General features: G+C 42.3%; 1 pseudogene; it reads right to left on the reverse strand.

The window, feature by feature from the left end:
- Nucleotides 1–659: 659 nt before the first annotated feature.
- Nucleotides 660–5,862, reverse strand: part of LOC123055574 (2-oxoglutarate-dependent dioxygenase 11-like) — a 20,471-nt pseudogene continuing 15,268 nt past the window's right edge.

Raw genomic sequence — 5,862 nt, forward strand, 5'->3', positions numbered from 1 at the left:
GGCGGCGCGGCGGCGGCGGCTCGCGACGGGGGCGCGGCTTGCTGGCGACGGCGTGGGTGGCTGGGACGGGCTGGGGGTGTGCCCTGCTCCCGGCGGCGGCGGCGTGTGGGCACGGCTCAGATCTGTCGCGGCTGCGGCTCAGGTGCTCTGGGCCCTTGTGGTGGCGGGGCTCCGGCTCGCCGCAGGTGGTGGCCTGCTCCGGTGGCTGCCCCTGCTGCAGCGCTCCCTGGTGGTGGTGGACCTGCCGGCCCCCGGCCGATCCACGATGGCAGGTGCCGCGGGCTGCGCTCGGCGGGGATGTGGGCTACCACGGCGTGGTGGTGGCTCATGGCGGTGGTCAGGGGCGGCTGGATTCTTCGGCGTCGGCCCGTTGGTGAGCGGCCTGTGAAGAGCTTCGACCCCTCTTCTTGATGCCCGAGCGCAATCTTCGTCGGTGGGATGGTCCTCTCCCTGTTGCGACCCATCGCTAGTCCCGTGCTCGGGCAGCAGGACCGCACTTGTCTCGCGCCTGGCAGCAGGGCCGAGCCCGTCTCGCGCCTGGCAGCAGGACCAAGCTCGTCTCGCGCCCGGAGCTGTAGGACGAATCGATGGACTTGTGTGCCCCGGGTTCCGATCGTCTCTTCCGTTGGGGTAGCGGCGGGTGTCGGTTGAGGTGGTTCCTAGGTCTTGGATTCCGGGGCGGCGGCCCCGGTGGTGGTCGCGCGGTGCTCACGGGCAGAGCCCGTCGCTTGGTGCTGCCCGGTGGCCATGGCTGTGTGGGCGGCGTGGTTGTCGGGGTGCGGCGTTCGATGGCAGTGAGTATTGGTCGGGGTGAAAACCTGCTCTATCTTCGGACAGACCGGCGGTGGCGTAGCTCGTTCCCTTCTTGAAGGCGTCGTCGCAGCTCTCATTGTCTGTCGTGTGGTTCCGGGGGAAACCTTGATCCTCGGATCGGGCGGTGGCGGCGCTTCCGTGTCGTACCCTTCCTGAAGGCACCGTCTTGAAGCCCACGGTTCGTCGTATGCGGCTGCATCTCTTCGTGATGGCGTGTTCACTGGTGGAGCCCCGGTTGCTCGAGTAGTGCTGGAGGTCGTGTTGCTGCGCTCAGCGCCTATGTATCCCGCCTTGAATGCGTGCGTGTGTTGTGATGGTGTGCGTCTGTACCTGGATGTTGTTGGTCATTGCTTTATTTATAAAGCGGGGCGAAAGTCTTTTTCGGTATAACTTTGCATGATCCAGGACTCTCTTTCCTTCTAGTTTGTTTGTGAAAAAAGTCTTACATACTCTTCTACTTTCACTGTCTTGTATAACAGCTTCTCTTCGCTATTTCCCAAAACGGGTGAACTTATTTCATCATACTTTGGAACGTGAAATGCATATACAGATAGTCGCTCCTTATGAGCGTTTATTGTGACCCTATGCTCAATGCTTTTGTACTTCCCATTCGTCATAATCTGTAGATAATAGGGAAGTTAAATTAGACAAATATCAAGTTGCTCATCAACATCATTGAAAACTTAGTTCTGATTTGAAGTTGAAAGTAGTTTGAAAAAAGTGCCTTCGCTTATAAGGCATTAATTCTTTTTTGTTCTTTCTTGATCAAGATTCTCTTGGAAGAAATACAAATATGACAGTAGGGAAAGTTTAGAACGTTAGCCGAGCGTGGATTTTTGGGGTACCCCAATACCAGTGTACCCTCTATCTAGACCATTCATTTTGCGTCAAGATTCGTGCTATCCTTATATGGATTTTGTTTTGTTTCTTCCAAACAAGAGAACATTTGACCATGAAACTTTGTAGTTCAATTATACACATGTGTCACTCATTATATAGAATGTTTCCAATTTTTTATGAAACATAAATTTGTCAAATTTCAAATTTCGGATTTATTGTATTTTAAAAAAAATTATGTTGCGCCAAAAAATATGAATTATTATTTTTGCACATGTTAGTACTTGTGTGATGTTGATCTGAAAAGTTTCGAGTTCAAATGTTCTTTTATTTGGGAGGAACAAAAAGAGAAGTTTTCATGCAAAAACGGACCCTGAGGATAGAGAGTACACTGGTACGGGAGTACAACAAGAACTTTCCCATCAGAGTAGCTTGTCTAAGGCCCCTTGTAATGCTCCACCTTGTACAGGCGCTAAGGCTGCCATGTAGGCAAAAAATCTGATGTGGCTATATAATTAAGAGGAGAGAGATGAGTGTGGTGACCTTAGGAAGAAACAATGCCAAGCGCGAGAACCTAGGCAAAACACTTAAATGGAAGAATCCCACCAATGCATGAAGAACTTTAGTTGCAAAATCATTAAATGAAGGATGCTTAGCACCAACAAGTTAAGCACCTATGCATTGGGGCTTTAGTTGCTAAAGTTTTTAATGTGCTTAGCAGCTCATGTAAGCACCAATGCATTGGAAGTAGTCTGAAGATAAATTACGATGTCATCTATGTGGCCAATAGTGAGCTATCTCAGCACAGTTGGCTAGATGCGAGGAGAGGGATACAAAGCTGGCTCGATGCACCACTTGTTTGGTTAGGTGGACTTCTTACCTTTTCTCCTCAAACACTAAAAAAATATAGAAAAAACCCTAAACCAAAATCATGGTTATCTTTTCTGAGGAGACATATGGAGTGGTAGAGTTAATGACGTAACATGTGATGAATTGAGAAGCACTTCTACTAACTCAAGTACCCCCTCTGTCCCCAAATACATGACGCATGAATTAAGTCAAAAAGTCAATGTTGTGTAAGTATGACCGAATATATAGAAAAAATATCAACCACTATAATATTGATTGAACACACTATGAAATATATCTAACGATGAAAATATTGATATTGATTTGGTATTGTTTCTCTTAATATTTTTGTATATACATTCGGTCAAACTTAACAAGCATTGACTTATTTGTCTCGGTTTATACTCCATGTATTTCGGGACGGAGATAGTAGCATAAAACTTTGACACACGATGACACGTCATACACCACAACTTGCATTTGGTGAGTATATGTGGGCGCACATGTGCGTACTAGAGTTTGTAGTAAAGTTATGGAGTTGAGAATTTCTCTTTTCCCAAGCATGAATAAGGGTGTTAGAAAGAAAATATTCCTATTTTATACTCCCTCCGTCCCAAAATAAGTGTCTCAACCTTAGTACAACTTTGTACTAAAGTTAGTACAAAATTGAAATACTTATTTTGGGATGGAGGGAGTAACATTTAGTTTGAGATGCTATATGACTAACTTAAATGTATTAAGAAGCATACCTCGAGGAAGTCATCCAGATTCACCAATAATGCATCACAGTGTGGTTTCACGGGGATCCATGCACCACGCCTTCTAATTTGTAAGCCTTGAACTGAATTAACTTCCAACGGAATAGTTAGAAAAGATAAATCAGAATGCGGTGAGAAGCCTAGAACCTTTTCTAGCATTGACGTGCATGGAGGGTAGTAGCTCATCTTGAGAAACTGTGTCACATTTTTGTCTTCCACCAATTCAGGATCAACATTTATTGTTTTGGCAATGAAGATGGCAAGAGAATGAGCGAATTTCATTACTTCCGAAGAGTACTCTTCAATAGAATTCCTGGGATCATAATATTTTTATGTTAATACCAGGAATTCGAAAACACTGAAATTCCTCAAATTTTATATGAGTAGAGTTGGTATGTGTTAATATCAAGTACAAAAAAGGAACACACCCAAAGAAAACAAGATTGCTGCTTGTTTTCTCCCAGACCAGACCCTTATTGAGCATTACCATCAGCCATAAAATAATTCAGTTGCTAGATATTTATGATGGAAATATTGACACAAAAAACTTAATAAAAATTTATTTTGACTGGTAACTTAATTTTTATAGTGATCATCGTCAACCTTTCAGGTTTTCTTTAAATTTCTCAATATAGAAGTTTCATAAAGATTTTTTTGGAATTCAACCAAATTGACTAGGGCTAGGTCGAACATCAACAATAAAGGCAACAACTTATTTTTGTGTTCTGGTGGTAAAGTCTAATTTACTTTGGTGAGATTGTGTCACTTTTATACCAATGTATAAACATAAAATATACCATAGTTGTTTACTTTGAGTCCTTGGTCTATAGTTAGGAGTACAAAAGGTTGTGTACACAAATAGTAAAAGGGTGCTCGGAATCAATGCAGCAAAACCTTAATCTTGAAGAAGTCTGTCCTCTATAGTTATTGTATCACTGTTGAATCGAGAAGATGCATAACAACAAAAGAAGAATGAAACAATAATGCGAACACAATGTTTGGTACTCCTCTTCTTTGGCCTAAGACTTCATAATACTACACGAAATGAACACACAATAGATGGTTCATATGCATAAGAAAGTACATAAATGTCAAAATTCAGGTTTCAAAGATTACACTCAAAAAAATGGTACACTATGGTAGTGAAAAGTATGCTCTAAATTTAAAATCTAGCATGTTTGTCCATTTTAGCAATAGCTTGTGTAACCTAGTCACTCTTGTAAGTTTTAGGAACCCAATCATGATTCAACTCGAGTGCTCGACCAAATCGAGAAATTTGCTAATTTTATTAATATGATGCTCTAAGTAGATGGAAGACAATTCTCTCCATTTCTTATCCATCTAGATATCCCAACACTAGTAGAAAACGGGGCAAAGGTCACAGGGCAGTTTTCACATTAGCCCCGGTTCAGTCACGAACCGGGACTAATGTGAGCATTGGTCCCGGTTCGTGAGCCCAGGGGGCCGTCCGGGGCCTCGTGGGCATTGGTCCCGGTTCGTATGGACCCTTTGGTCCCGGTTGGTGGTACAAACCGGGACCAATGGGCCACGCTCCTGGCCCACCACCCTTTAGTCCCGGTTCATACCACAAACCGGGACTAAAGGGCTAGTCCTAGTTGCGGCCAGTGTTTAGTCCCACCTCGCCAACCGAAGGGGGCTCACACCAGTTTATAAGCCTGTCCCTCTCTGTCTTTTAAAGTGAAAATAGATGCCCTTATACAGGGAATTTGACATAAATTCACAGTAAATTTCATAGAAATTTATTATGAATTTAGGTTGAATTTTCTCTATAAGCGCATCTATTTTCATTTTTTTATATTTATAGAATAAATAAACCTTACTAAATAAATAAACCTTAATAAAATAAAATAAAATAAACCATAGTAAGTACAATAAATAAACCTTAATAAATTAAGTAAAAATAGCAGCAGTAAAATAAATAAAAATAGCAGCAGTAAAATAAATAAAAATAAAATGCGTCTGTAACAAAGTGATGTGGCTTTGAATGGTGCATCTTAAACACACACAAAGTCAGGAGTTCAAATAAGTTTTAAAAAATGAAATCCCTTTGTAACAGACGAGTTTCCGGATGAAATCCTGATACTTTGAAAGAGATTGTCCGTTTTGTACACGAAGTGCATCCAGTTCATGCCGTAACCTTCTCAACTTTCTTGCACATGCTATGTGGATGAAATGATGATATCATGCCAACTTTCAACCTTTTCAGAGTTCATTTGAAATGCTTTTCAATTTTAGGTCTTATAGCTCAAAATAATTAGTAAATGCATGAAAAATAACAAATGAAGTCAGAAAGGATTGAAAAATGATGATGTGGCTTTGAATGGTGCATTTTGAACACACACAAAGTCAGGAGTTCAAATAAGTTTTAAAAAATGAAATCCCTTTGTAACAGACGAGTTTCCAGATGAAATCCTCATACTTTGAAAGAGATTGTCCGTTTTGTACACGAAGTGCATCCAGTTTATGCCGTAACCCTCTCAACTTTCTTGCACATGCTATGTGGATGAAATGATGATATCATGCCAACTTTCAACCTTTTCAGAGTTCATTTGAAATGCTTTTCAATTTTAGGGTCTTATAGCTC

Source organism: Triticum aestivum, chromosome 2D (genome assembly GCF_018294505.1).
Source record: "Triticum aestivum cultivar Chinese Spring chromosome 2D, IWGSC CS RefSeq v2.1, whole genome shotgun sequence".
In the NCBI taxonomy this organism is placed as follows: domain Eukaryota; kingdom Viridiplantae; phylum Streptophyta; class Magnoliopsida; order Poales; family Poaceae; genus Triticum; species Triticum aestivum.